The sequence below is a fragment of the Gavialis gangeticus genome, unplaced genomic scaffold (genome assembly GCF_001723915.1).
Source record: "Gavialis gangeticus isolate Ggan-Ray unplaced genomic scaffold, GavGan_comp1, whole genome shotgun sequence".
In the NCBI taxonomy this organism is placed as follows: domain Eukaryota; kingdom Metazoa; phylum Chordata; order Crocodylia; family Gavialidae; genus Gavialis; species Gavialis gangeticus.
In genome coordinates this window covers 91,000,330-91,013,607 of record NW_017729033.1, presented here as the reverse complement: position 1 = coordinate 91,013,607, position 13,278 = coordinate 91,000,330, and the positions used below count along the sequence as shown (strand labels likewise).

Sequence of the window (13,278 nt, the reverse complement as noted above, 5' to 3'; positions counted from 1 at the left end):
CAGGTCCCTTCTGACACTAGAAACTATGAAACTATGAAAACAGCAATTCACAATATGCTCCCAAGTTGCCTTGAGTAATCCCTTGATATGTTATGGATGGATGGAGGGCTGCATGCTGGAAGGGCAAGAGAGAGGGAGGCAGGCTGGCAGGCAGCCTGGTCTGGCCCTTCTTGGTTACTGGCCGTGTCCCAGCAGGATTTTATTTTTGGTTTATATGGCATGCATAGCCAATGGGGCGGGTGGGGTGGTTTTTGGAGACCTGATGACCGTGCAACTTTTATGGAGTCATGGCATTACTGGCAAGTTTCAGGGTGGACTGTTATCGGATGGAGGTCAAATGCTTGGCCAGTGCTAGTGTGCAGCCATCATTTCTTGCAAGAAAGGAGACTAAATAAACCCACCTACCCCCAGAGGTAAGCATGGACCTCTCAGGGCCTTTAGCCTTTAGCAACTCTATGAAGACTTTAGCAATTCATTACAATGTTCTCCATCAGAAGTGAGTTGGGTGGGTGGGTAAGTAGGAGGGAGGAAGGGAGGCTGCCCCCTCTCAGGTGGAGATATATGGTTGTTCCAACTCCTTTACATTGTAACTTTGGAATCTTTGCTGGCCACAAAGCTTAGGGAGGGAGGGAAGGGGTCTCCGATGGGTGGGTGGATAGGGGAGAGGGAGAGAGGGAGGAAGGAAGGAAGGGAGGCATCTTGCACCCCTTCCTTGTTACTAAACATGGGAGGCAGGCATGGTCCCAAAGGGACCCCCTCAGGTGGGGGCCCCCAAGCCCCTCAGGTGGAGATGCATGGCCTGACTCAGCTGGCTGGCAGAGTTACATTGTGACTTCTGTTACATTGTAACTTCTGAATTTTCCTGGCCACAAAGCTAAGGGAGTGAGGGAGGGGCCTCCTCGGAGGGGACAGGACTTTCTACTTTCTGATATCCTTATTTATTTTAACACTTCCTTCCTTCCACAATTCAGAGAAGAAACTGAAGGAGACAGAAACCTCGAGGAGACAGAGTGGTAGGTGGGTGCCAGAAGACATGTACCCCAGTTCGAATTCACTGGGATATGGCCAGTAACCAGGAGAAGGGCAAGAAGACTATGAAATGGGCCTGCAAAACTTGTGCAACTCAAGCTGATGATTGGGCCAAAGCCAGTGAAGAAAGCTCAGCTTCCTTTGTGGCCAGCAACAACTCCAAAGTTACAAGGGTGTGATGGAGAGGTATAAAACAGAGGTGGGAGAGTGGGGTGAAGAGCCTGCAGACCTGGGCCTACTACCTGGACCCTAGAGGTCTTGGCCAGCAACCAAGAAGAAAGCCTTCACAATTCAGAAATGAAACAAGCATCAGCTTCCTTTGTGGAAGGCCCCACCTGTGCCCTGAGCCTTCTGCTACTGCAGTGGTCATAGATCCCAATAACACCTGCAGCAATGAATGAAATGGCCCTGGAGAACTTGTCCAGCTCATGCTGATGCAGGAAGCAGGGAGGGTTTTCTCCAGCAAGAAGCTTTTCCCCAGTGAGAAGATGTACCCCCATCTGAATTTTCTGGGACATGGCCAGTAACCAGGAAGAGTGCAAGAAGACTATGAAATGGGTCTGCAGAACTTGTGCAACTTGAGATGATGCTTGAGCCAAAGCCAGTGAAGAGAGCTCAGCTTCCTTTGTGGCCAGCAGTGATTTGAAAGTTGTAAGGGTGCAACAGAGAGGTGTAAGCCAGAGGTGGGTGAGTGGGGCAGAGAGCCTGCACACCTGGGCCTACTACCCGGACTGTGGGAGGGAACTTGCTAGAGGTCTTGCAACTTGAGCTGATGCTTGGGCCAAAGCCACTGTAGAAAGCTCAGCTTCCTTTGTGGCCAGTAATGATTCAAAGTTACAAGGGTGTAATAGAGAGGTCTAAAGCAGAGGTGGGCAAGTGGAAGTTCAGGATGTGTGTGATGTGTGCCCAGGATGTGTGGTATGAGTGCTGCAAGAGGCAGATGGGGGGGTGGAGAGTTGATAAGGCAGATCTACCTGCTTTGAAATGCTGGGATAAGGAATTGAACTGTTATAGTTACTATTGACCATTAATAAATCATAATTAATATTACTATTACAAGCTCTTATTAATATTACTACTGAAATTAATAGTATTACTGACTTCTTTATTAGTGTTACCCATTATTATATTATAAGTCTATATAAGTCAGGATGAAAGTCAACTATAATTATAATGCATAGTAGTTCAGTTGTTGAGAGAATCCTGAAGGAAGTTTTGTCATCCTCTTCATCTTCTCTTTTCTCCTTTTCTTTTTCTGCCACTTGTCACACTAGCAGGGATTGATCAGCCTGCAGCTAGCAGCGGAAAGGGATCTAAAAACCGGAGGGAGGGAGGATAGAAAGAGCATTGGAATTTGTATTGGTGTCTCTTTTGCACCTCGCATACCTTCCTTTGTGCCCATAAAATTCCACCAGCCCCATTTACTATAAATTTGAACTAAACAAAGCATTCCCCCCAACCAGAGATGACCCTATCAGTGAGCAAGGCAGTGGCGTACCAATGGCAGTGGGTGGGGCAGCTTCCCCCTGCACAGATGTGAAGGGGTGCCATTGGCAAGTGTGAAGGGGGCACCACCATTTCGCACTGTTTGGCCCCCCTCCTCACTCACCCCCACTGCTGAAACTGCCACAGAAGGCAGCTTGTCTGGGGCATGCAGGAGCGAGGGTGGCAGCACCCTGGCCTTGTACCCTGGGCCCTAGAGATCGCCGGTATGCCACTTTTGCAGGGCCTTGGGCAAATTAACCTTCCCACCCCTCCATGAGCCAGTCCCATGTGCCGCAGCGAGGGAGGGACTTGGTAAGCATCCAGATGTGAGGCCAGTGGCGATGCTGAGGAGTTGTCCCATCCACTCCACCCATCTCTGCAGGGCCCCAAAGCACTGCACCTGGGGCAGGTACTTGTATTCATGCCCCCCTAGGGATGACCCTGCTACCCTCAGGTCACAGACAAGTGTCAGGTGTCACTTACCAAAGGTGGCGTGTACCACATCACCATGTCCTCTTTCAAGTTGCATGGCACAGAGGTGAAGGCATCAAAAGCACTTGAAGCTTCACTGCACCCCACTTGATCATCCTGCCATCTTCTCAAACCCTGGATTTGCACTGCTGTGCCCCCCAGGGGCAAGTCTCGTGACTGGGATGAGTCCTTCTCTACCCCCGCTGTGCTGTCTTCCCTCATCCACCTCAAACCTCCCTTGTCAATACAGTGAATGAGCATCCCAACTTCTGCTCCCCCAATTTATAGTTTTTCAGTGGGGCAACACCCCCCCCACCAGAAGCCTCCTTTTGGTGTGTAAAAAAAACAAGACACTCTGGTGCTTGGCTGGAAAAGAGCATGAAGAGAAGGCAGAAAAGTTTGCAAAATGTCTGGGTTTGTGTGGCAGCAAGGCATGTCTTAAACTCCATGCTGCCCCCCACCACCCACAGCCTCACTTTGGTGTTCCAAAACAAAGGAGGCAGTGCCTGTCACCTGGCTGGAACAGAGCGTGAAAAGAATTTGAAAAAGTGAATTTTCAAAGTTTCCATCTAGGGAAAATGCAAGGGTTGTGAAGGATGAGCCAAAGAGCCTTGAAAGGCATGAGCCCCTCTGGGTGACTTTGCAAAGTGGCTGGTGGCTTGCAGAAAAGCAAGTCAGGCTGTTGGGGTGTGACGCACTACTTCCCTTCTCCCAACTAAGGGAGGTGAAATCAGAAGCAGTAAGTATGGCCTCAAAAGTGACTTTGCAGTGTGGATGCTGCCTTTGCAAAATGCTGGTGTGCTAGCACTTGTGTGTTGCAACCCACCTAGGCAGCCCCCTCTGTTTAACTCTGGAGGCCCCCTGTCTACCTGTGCAAGAGAGACTGCCAACCCCTCCCTCCTGGCACCATGCAGCAAGTGGCAGGAAAAACAGAGAAATGAACCTAAACAATGAATGAAATCCACCTTCGCAACCAAGCTGTGTAAGGGTGGATATGGAGGCAGACACAGGAAGCCAGGAAACCATGAGGTTTTATTGTTTGCAACACACCAAGGTTCCCCCTAAGTTACGTGTGTGCATGGCCACGTACAATAAAAGGTCTTGCCATGCACCTGCCCAGAGAGGAGCTGGGTTGTGGCTTCCTGTAAACTTTGGGCATGGAGCATGGTGAAGGAACCAGGGCTGGCGCAGGACACTCGCCGGCAGTAAGCTCCTGACTCCTCTGCTCCACTTCTCACTCAGGGCAGACAGTGGCTCTTCCATGAAGTGAGGTGGGGGGAGGGAGGGGCTGGGGCAGAGCTGGGCACCATGTGGGCTCCTCTGGTTCTGTGGAACTGCTCTGCTTCCCAGCCCCCTTGGGCGAGCTCCTGTATAAAGTGGAGTCCTTTACTGTGGGCATATGCATATGACAAGTGAGTGCAAATTCCTACTAAGGAATATGCTATAACACAATAGTTTCTCAATAAAGTATTCAGTATGCGGTTTGACTCTGTATTGGAGCCACTGCTTCCTTGTAGTGAGAGAAGAGAGGCCAAGGAGCAGCTGAAGGCAAAACCTAGCTATTCAGTGAACAGAAGAAACTTGGAAAGCAACAATCCTTAAAGAGACTTAGGTGTAAGAGTGGATAGATAGCAAGTTAATTAGGAGTTTACATTGTAACCTGGCATCAGGCTACTGTCATGCTGGGATACAATGTCCAATGTGTCTTTTCTGTATAAGCTAGCTATGGAGCTTCAGTTAGTTACCTGTTTTAGTGCTGTTGCACAAAACTGTGCTGGGTGTCTCTGCAGTTTATAGGCATGTACAGAGAAATGCACCAACTTGGCTAAATTGCATCCCGTTTGGGCACTAGCTTGGTTAAAGTGGGCATGATTCTACCATGCAACATATAATGTTGCTTTTTCTATCATTCTAGGAAGGCCGATATCTTCCCTGCAGCCTCTGTAAAGGATCTTTATATTCATTGCACATCCACTTAGTAAGGGACCCTTACTGCATCTTCTAAGTTAAATCCTCAAATTTTACAATATTATCCTGGACATATATTTAAGATGTATTTCTGCACACTCTGATAGGCATCAGTGAAAGTGTCCTGTGACCTCTGTAATTCATCATGGGACTCATCAACCATGTCTTTGAAATTCCATATGGTGTCTCGCACTTCCTCGAGGGTGGCATCATCCTTATGCAGTGACTCATGGAGTTCATCCTGCCAGACTTCTGTGCATTCCACTCTGGCTACTGAGGACTCCGCCAAAGCCTCCAGCAAAGTTTTGCAGGGCCGTCTCTGGTCATTGTGAAAATCTCTGCAGCGCTCTGCTGTAGTGTGAGCGGAGTGCTGTTCCGGGCAGCCATGGGTCACAGTGGCTGATTATCAAAGAAAAAAACAATGGTTGTCTCCCCTGAAGAGGAGTAAAGTACACACTCTCACTCCCACCATGCGGTGCACAAAATGTCAGCAGGCACGGAAACAAACCCCGCAAAAGTGGGGCACCTCTGCTACATTACAAGCTATCAAACCCGTGATGCATCACGACTGAAAGAACATGGTGACCAACTCACAGCAACACATGAATTTCTCCTCCTCTCCACCGGCTCCCCAAATCCAACCAGCATGAACCCAGGAGTTGTCTGGCAGTGGCAAGAGGCACATTACAAGAGACTTACCAGATCCAGCATGCTAAGTGGCACTAAGTGTATGGTGACTGACGGTTCTTCCTGCCACTCATGGCCAGGGAGCAAGGTGCAGTCTCTGTACAGCTGAGACATGCTCATAGTTTCACCCTCAGGAGGGGCTGCTGCTGCCTCCTCCTCCTCCTCCTCTTTCTCCTGCCCAACCCCGGTACTGAAAGTCTCCATACCCGGGTTGTCACCCACATCCTTGGAGAGAACAATGGACAGCCTGTCAGAGAAGGGAGCAATTGTGTGACCTGCCCCAGAATGAGAGCGCTCATCTTTGGCTCTGTAAAACATTTATCTCAAGGACTTGATCTTGCACTGGTTCTGGGTCCGGTCATGATTGTGCCCTCATGCCTGCGTGCCTTTTGCGATCTAGACATAAACAGGTTTATTCCTCCTACTTTCCAGTCTGTCTATGATCCTTTGAGACAACCAAATGTTGATTAAGTCGTCTAGTTCTTCCTAGGTCCAGCTGGGTCCATGGGCATTGGAGAGATAATCCTCCTGGGCCATCAGCTTCATACTGCTGGCCTTGGCTTTCTGAAACATGGCAAAGCAATTTGTGGTTAACAGCACAAGCAATTTGTGAAAGGGGGCTGGCAAAATTGGGGGCAGGCACCTTTATACTCAGGCTGGGCTTGCATGAGGGTCTGGGAAAATTCCAAGGATTGTGAAGCCATTACCTGTAAGTGTCAAAACACCCAAAGGTGATGAAGCACCCAGTTAAACAACAAAAAAGACCTGATGATGGCGTAAATAAGGCCATTGTACTTTGGAATGGCTGCTCAATGGCCCAGAATGTTGCAAAAATTGTTATCTACCTGTCTGCTTGTGCAAAATAATTTTATTATAGAAGGACAGCCTGTTTTACATAAAGTGGCAAAAGTTTTGAGTAGCCTACATTACCAGGAGAGAAGTAGGCAAAACATTTTTGTTTGCAAGCTTGATTACATCAGAACACTAGTAGCTGCTAAGCTCAGGATGAAAGGATGTTCAAAAGTCCCAATGCCTTGGGGTGCCAGGGTGAAGTGTTGAAAAAGCAGCTACACAAAGCTCCAAGCCACACAACACCCTACAGTCCCTGCCCCCTGCTTGGTGCAGACAGGTGAGAAGATGCTGCTGATGGACAGGGACAAAATGGAGAATAAGGGTGAAATGCATGAAGATGGAGAACAATGCAGTGAAGAGTCCTCCGACATGGAGAATATGGAGGACATGGGTGAGCAGGAGGAGGAGGAGGTGTCAGTACTGCTTCTGCAAATGCTATTTACCTGGGGATTACTGCTGCAATGCTTGAAAAGGATAGGAACTGTGCTACAGTGTCCACTGGCAAGTTATGTTCCTGGTTTGACAGCATTAATGACAATAATAATAAGAAGATACAGGTACCCAGAGGACTTGGCATACACAGAGGGAAGTGGAGAAGTGGAATTTGACTGGGCTCTGTTGAGAGTCCTGAGGAGAACCAGAATCCACAAGGTTTGTGAGCCTGTGAGAGCAGCTTGGACTGGTGGGAGTGAATCATGCTGATGACTTGGAACGACCGACAGTGGCTGAAGATGTTCTGAATGAAAAGGGAAATGTTCTATCACAGGGGCAGGCAATTATTTTGGGTGGAGGGCTGCTTACTGAGTTTCAGCAAGCCATTGAGGGCTGCATGACAGGCAACCCAGGACATATAAATATTAATTTTCTAAATTTTTTTAGGGGCCCCATGGGCCAGCTAGAACAGCCTGCTGGGCCTTATCCAGACCCCAGGCCACATTTTGCCCACCCCTGTTCTATCATATCATCTTGATGCTGGTGCCCCACATGATGAGGCAAGACACTAACATGTGTTGGGCCATCCCACCAGACAAGAGGTTTGCAATGGCAATCAGGAAACTGCCCAGCCCCTTCAACCTCTGCTACATCATGAACCAGTTCTGCGTGGCTGCCTGCATGGTTGGACTGGCAACTCATGTGGTATACCAGCTGCTCAAGGAGATCACTGTAAACAAAGTTATCCACCTAGTGAATCCATAGCAAGCCATAGATGGCTTTAATGAGAAGGGGTTCCTGAACTGCATGGGGGGTTTATACAGCACTCACATCCTAGTGCTGTGCCCTGTGGAGAGTGGGAGAGCTTTCACAAATAGGAAAGAATATGCCTCATGATTCTGCAAGCCGTGGTGGATCACTGGGGCTGGTTCACAAACATTTATACTGAGTGGGCTGGCAACGCACATGATGTGCATGTGTTCAGAAACTCCCCTCTGCCTGACCTTGTGGAGAAAGGACACTACACACCCAGCATGGAGGAGACATTGATCCATGGTGTTGCCAAGTTTTGCTTGTCCACAGCTTGAGGTGCAGTTCCCCCCAAACTCCTCCACTGATCTTCTTTAAACTTGGCAGGCTTCATGGCCTCACTAGGGGCCACCCCCTCTCCCCCCCCTCCATGTTGTAACACATAGACGTGACATGAGTTTTGCTTTAAAAAATTTGAGGTACTGTTCCCTCCAAAACCCTGCACCAACCTTCTTGAAATTTAGCAGACTTCATGATCTTAGTAGAGGCTACCATCCCTGAAAGTTTTATCCAAATCAGACAAAAAACAACAATGATATTTAATTGATTCCCTGTTATACCCTATGGCCAGATCTCTGAGGTGGCTCCGAAGCTTCGGAAATGTTTTGGCCGGATCGAAGCAGAAACCTGGTCAAGAGCTCTGGATCAGATTGGATCACTGGCATCCAAAGCAGCCAGATCTGAAGCCGGATTGGATCACTGCTGACTCGCATAGTTGACTTTTTGGTGGTACTGAAAATGTAATAATTCTAGAAGTACTTTATTATGGGCATGGGTAAATGCCTTATTTGACCCAAAACTGATTGTCCCACGGTTTGACCTGTATCAGAACAGGAGCATCAAAATCATTTGCATAGCTCCTTTCTAGGCTTCTTGCTGTTCCTTCACCAGTAGGTGGCCAGCAAGAGCACACACTGGGGTCAATTGGTCCATGGAATGAATGACAATAATTATAGACATACAACTGGATGTTACAGGAAAAAGTGTTACTAATTTTTTCTACCACACTTCAGAAGCATTGAAGTGCAGGAGTGGATATGTATATCTGTACAATCCTGGACAAAAACCGTTCTCCCAAGGCAAATAAAATATCTACTTACAGCACTTCTGGTTTATATAGAATGACTGCACCCCATTTGGCATTTTGATTTGTAAATAGATATACACTTTTTTTGCAATACCTGATCTAAATAATGCATTGTTTACCTAAACTTGCTTTTTAATCTTTGTAGCAAAACTCACTCAAGATACCTGCCATATAGACGGGCATCTGTATAAACATAATAGACTTCCAGCAATTTATGGGGAGGGGACTGAAATTTCTAAATAATTAGTAATTACATTTGACTTTCTTTAATGCACACAGGACCAAGAAGAGTCTCTCTCTTTAACATGGGTGACAGGATAGGCTAAGATTAATCAAAGCATCGAGTCATCTTCTCTTCCAAAAGCTGTTACTTATCCTAGTGAATAAGCCATGTGGAATGTGCAGAACACACAGATGATACAGGATAGTAAGGCAGGCATATTGATGGAATAATAAATTAGTGGTAGTTTAGGTTGCATGAGGAAATTTTATCCAAGGTTTCTTGATGGTAAAATAGAAAATTTAAGTGGAACAGTTCTACAGAGATTCCTATAGTTATAAAATATTATTCTTATAAAGGTACATGAAATTCAACTTGATAAAGGGATAATGATTCTTACCTCCTATCTAAGGTGCTTTGAGATCTACAGATGGAAAGTATGAGAGGTATTATTACAAATATTACTGACTGTTCAGAAGCGACTAATCCAAAATGCCACATTCCTGTGCTCTGTCTCTGTATTCATAGTTATATCTATTCTCATAAGGGTATGTTTTACCTTCTCTTACTCTTAATAGCACTGAAAAGCCACCACAGCAAAGAGACAAAGAGCAGTAGCTTATCTATTCCTCGGTACATATAAGGAACAGAATTGTTTACTGAGTTCCAACTAGCCACATCAAATGTAATGGTTTTGTATATATGGTACTAATGACATGAGCTAAAGTAAATGGCATCATAGGGTGCATCCACAGATGCAAGCACATGCACTTACAGCAGATCAAATAGAAGCAGTGCAAATTTGAGCCGGGGCTTTTTGCCTCAGTGCACGTGTCTGGACATGCACTTTGGTATAAGGCAAATTGTATAAGCAGTATAAAAAACTGCCCTGGCAAGTAGCTCACTTGCTTCTGGGGGAGGAGCCTCAGGGAGGAAGTTGGCTATGCCCCTTCTTGTCCCAGGCTGCTGCAAGCTTGTTCTCAGGAGATTCTGGGTAGAAAATGGCCAGACCCCTTCTTGCCTCTGGTTACTGCTAGCTGCTAGCTTATTCTCAGAACTTTTGAGGGTAAGTAGGCCACACCCTTTCCTGCCTTGGGCTTCAGCTGCTGCTGTTGCTGCCCCCTCCATGAGGGTGGGGCTCTGCTGCATGCCGCATGCTGCTGCCCTCCCCTCAGGAGGGGAGCACCACACTGCAATGCACCCCAGCTTCTGTACACCTGCTCTGGCCTGCTGCCCAGCCCGCTGCCAAGCCATGGTCAGGAGACAGCCTGGGGAGGGGGCCTGCATTACTTGTGGGCCCCTCTGATCACTGCCAGAGCCTGAAAGTTGCCTTGCCTGCCCCAGCTGCCTTGGCAGGCCACCCCCCTCCTTCACCTCCACTTTCACCTGAAGCACATCCCGAGTGGCTGACCTGGATGGCTGCTGCCGCCACTGCTGCTGTTGCTGCCGCCATCTGTTCTGCTGCTGCCCCCTCTCAGGAGAGAGTTAAATTCCCTGCTGCACCACCTTGCACCACTCAACACCACACCTTCACTGGATTATTCCCTAATTAACTGATTGATCTTGCACTCCCCCAGAGCTGCCTCACTGCATCTGATCCTGCTTTGTTTTTCCTGCCTATTTCTCTGCTGCTGAGTGCCTGGCTGTAGGCCTGAGGGTCTCCTGGACTGATCTTCAACAACAAATAAAGCTCCTCCACTGATCTAACCATTTTTTACATCTGCCTCAGCAACCTTCCCTGTGTATTTTGCTGTTGTGTGGTAAGTTCTGTAGCCCATTCCCTCTGCCTTGGTGTTTTTGTGTGGCTGAGTAAGCCAGATCAAGTCTCCCCACCCCTTGTGTGTGTTTTCCCCCTCCCTCACGTTCCCCAAGCATAGCCCTCCTAGTTGTTTTTCCTGTGGGGCTGTAACTCAGTGAACTTCAGCCCCCTTCCCCCCCCAATTCCCCCACAACTCCAGCCTGCCCCTATTAGATTCCCAGCCCCACTATATATTTTGGTTTTCTTTATTGTTTTCCCCTCCAGGCTGCCATGGGTATCCTCAGGTAGATCCTGACTGACTACTCCCTGGTGGAAGTTTGGCATACCTGTCACCCTACCGACCCGCATACCTATGTGAGGGTGAGGGAGGAGCAGGCATGCCACTCCCGGTTGGCCTAGGTTTATATCTCTTTGCTGCACTTCGCCTGAGCCCACTCATCTGGCATCCAGCCGACCCCTTTCAGTGATTATCACCTTGTCTGCACCCAGGCCATGCTAGGGCCTGGGCATTTGGCTTCAATGCTTGTCTGCTGGAGGATGTTGGCTTCAGGGAGGCCTTCCAGGAGTTCTGGCTGGCCTGGTAGAAGTAGCTGTCAGCTTCCCCCTTGGCTTAGAGATGGTGGAATTTGGGGAAGGCGCGCATCCAGTTTTTTTGCCACAGCTACACTCGGGGGCACACCTGGCAGAGGGAGGTAGTCTGGGAGCAGCTCAAGCCAGAAGTGCTGGAGCTGGAGAGGTGCCTGGCCACCAACCCAAGCAACCTATTGCTCTGCGGAGAGTGTCAGGAGAGGTGGGAAGAGCTTCATGCTCTGGATGACCACCGTGCCCATGATACATTTGTCTGCTCGCACATCCAGGTCCTTCAGGAGATGGACTACAGCTCCCACTTCTATGCCCTGGAGAGGAGGCGGGAGGCCAAGAAGTACATCGTGTGCTTTCTGGTAGATGACAGCACCCCCTTCACAGAACCAGGTGAGGTGCACCAGTGTGTGTGGACCTTCTATGAGGATCTCTTCTCCCTGGATCTGACCGGTGCCAAAGCCTGTTGGATCCTGTGGGAGGGACTCCTGCAGGTTGGCATTGGAGGCTCCTTTCACTCTGGATGAGTTTTTGCCTGCCCTCTGCCTGATGCCTGGTAAGAAGGCACCGGGCATTGACGGGCTGATTGTGGAGTTTTACCTGGCCTCTAGGACATCCTTGGCCCAGACTTTGCCACAGTATGAGCCAAATCCGAGGGAAGTGGGGACTCCCCCTGTCATGCCAGATGGACGTGCTGACCCTTCTGCTGAAGAAGGGGGATCCCCACAACCTGAGGAACTGGTGTTCCATGTCCCTCCTCTGCATGGACTACAAGATGGCAGTGAAGGCCATCTTTCTGTGCCTGTGGTCCATGCTGATGGGCATAATCCATCCTGACTAGACATACATGGTGCCTGGATGTTCCATCTTTGACAACCTGTATCTGGTTTGGGATCTCCTTGAGGTACCGTGCCAGGAGTATCTGTCCTTCACCCTCCCTAGACCAGGAGAAGGTGTTTGACAGAGTGGATCATGGGTACCTCACAAGCACGCTGCAGACCTTTGGCTTCAGGCCCTGCTTTGTGCAGGCTTTCCAGCTGCTGTATGCCTCTGCAGAGTGTTTGGTCAAGGTCAACTGGACCATGATGGAGCCCATCCCATTCAGGAGAGGGATGCGTCAAGGTTGCCCACTGCCAGGTCAGCTGTATGCCTTGGCCCTGGATCCCTTCCTCATTCTCCTGTGGAAGCGGGAGGCAGGGTTGATGGTCCAGGAGCTGGCTGTGAGATTGGTCCTGTCAGCGTATGCTGATGAAATACTCCTTGTGGTCCAGGACTCAGGCGACCTGGTGCAGGTGGAGGCCTGCCAGGCATTGTACTCGGCAGCCTCCTCTGCCTGGGTCAACTGGGTCAAGAGCTTTAGCTTAGGATCTGCTCGAGCATGGGCTCACTGCTCTATTTGGGGGTCTACCTGTCCCCCACAGACCCCTCCCTGCCAGAGAACTGGCACCAGCTGGAAGCAAGGGAGGTGGATTGGCCCTGGGCATGGGCTCCTGATGTGTCTTCTCCCTGCAGGACCTTCAAGGGCTGCCAGAGTTCTACCAGGACCACCTCCTCCTATGATAGGCAGTGCTGGCCCAGCGCATGGGTCTACCCACAATACATCTGACCTGTTGTCTAGTCCAGGAGGTGAAATCTGCCCTACCTCCCAACAATTTTGCTCTTGTTGACCAGGTCCTGTGTGGTGGTGGTCCCACCCCCCCTTCCCCCATGTCCTCCAGCCTATTGGAGTTTGTTGTGGGACCAGCTCCTCACCCAGCCTTATGGCACTACCCGGTCCACCACCTAAGCTGGCTGGAGGACACCAGACCAGTCTGCTTTTCTACTGTCCATCACTGCCACCTCTACATGCTCATGTGCCACACAATCCATCATGCTGCCCTCACATCCCACCCAGACACC

General features: G+C 49.3%; 1 long non-coding RNA gene across 1 annotated transcript in view; it reads right to left on the bottom strand.

The window, feature by feature from the left end:
- Positions 1-3,017: 3,017 nt before the first annotated feature.
- LOC109303696 overlaps positions 3,018-13,278 on the bottom strand; it is a 20,821-nt gene continuing 10,560 nt past the window's right edge. The window contains exons 2-3 of the long non-coding RNA XR_002099174.1: positions 12,925-12,930; positions 3,018-3,029 (exon numbers count right to left, since the gene is read on the bottom strand). This is a non-coding gene — a long non-coding RNA (uncharacterized LOC109303696). The remainder of the gene's footprint in view (positions 3,030-12,924; positions 12,931-13,278) is intronic.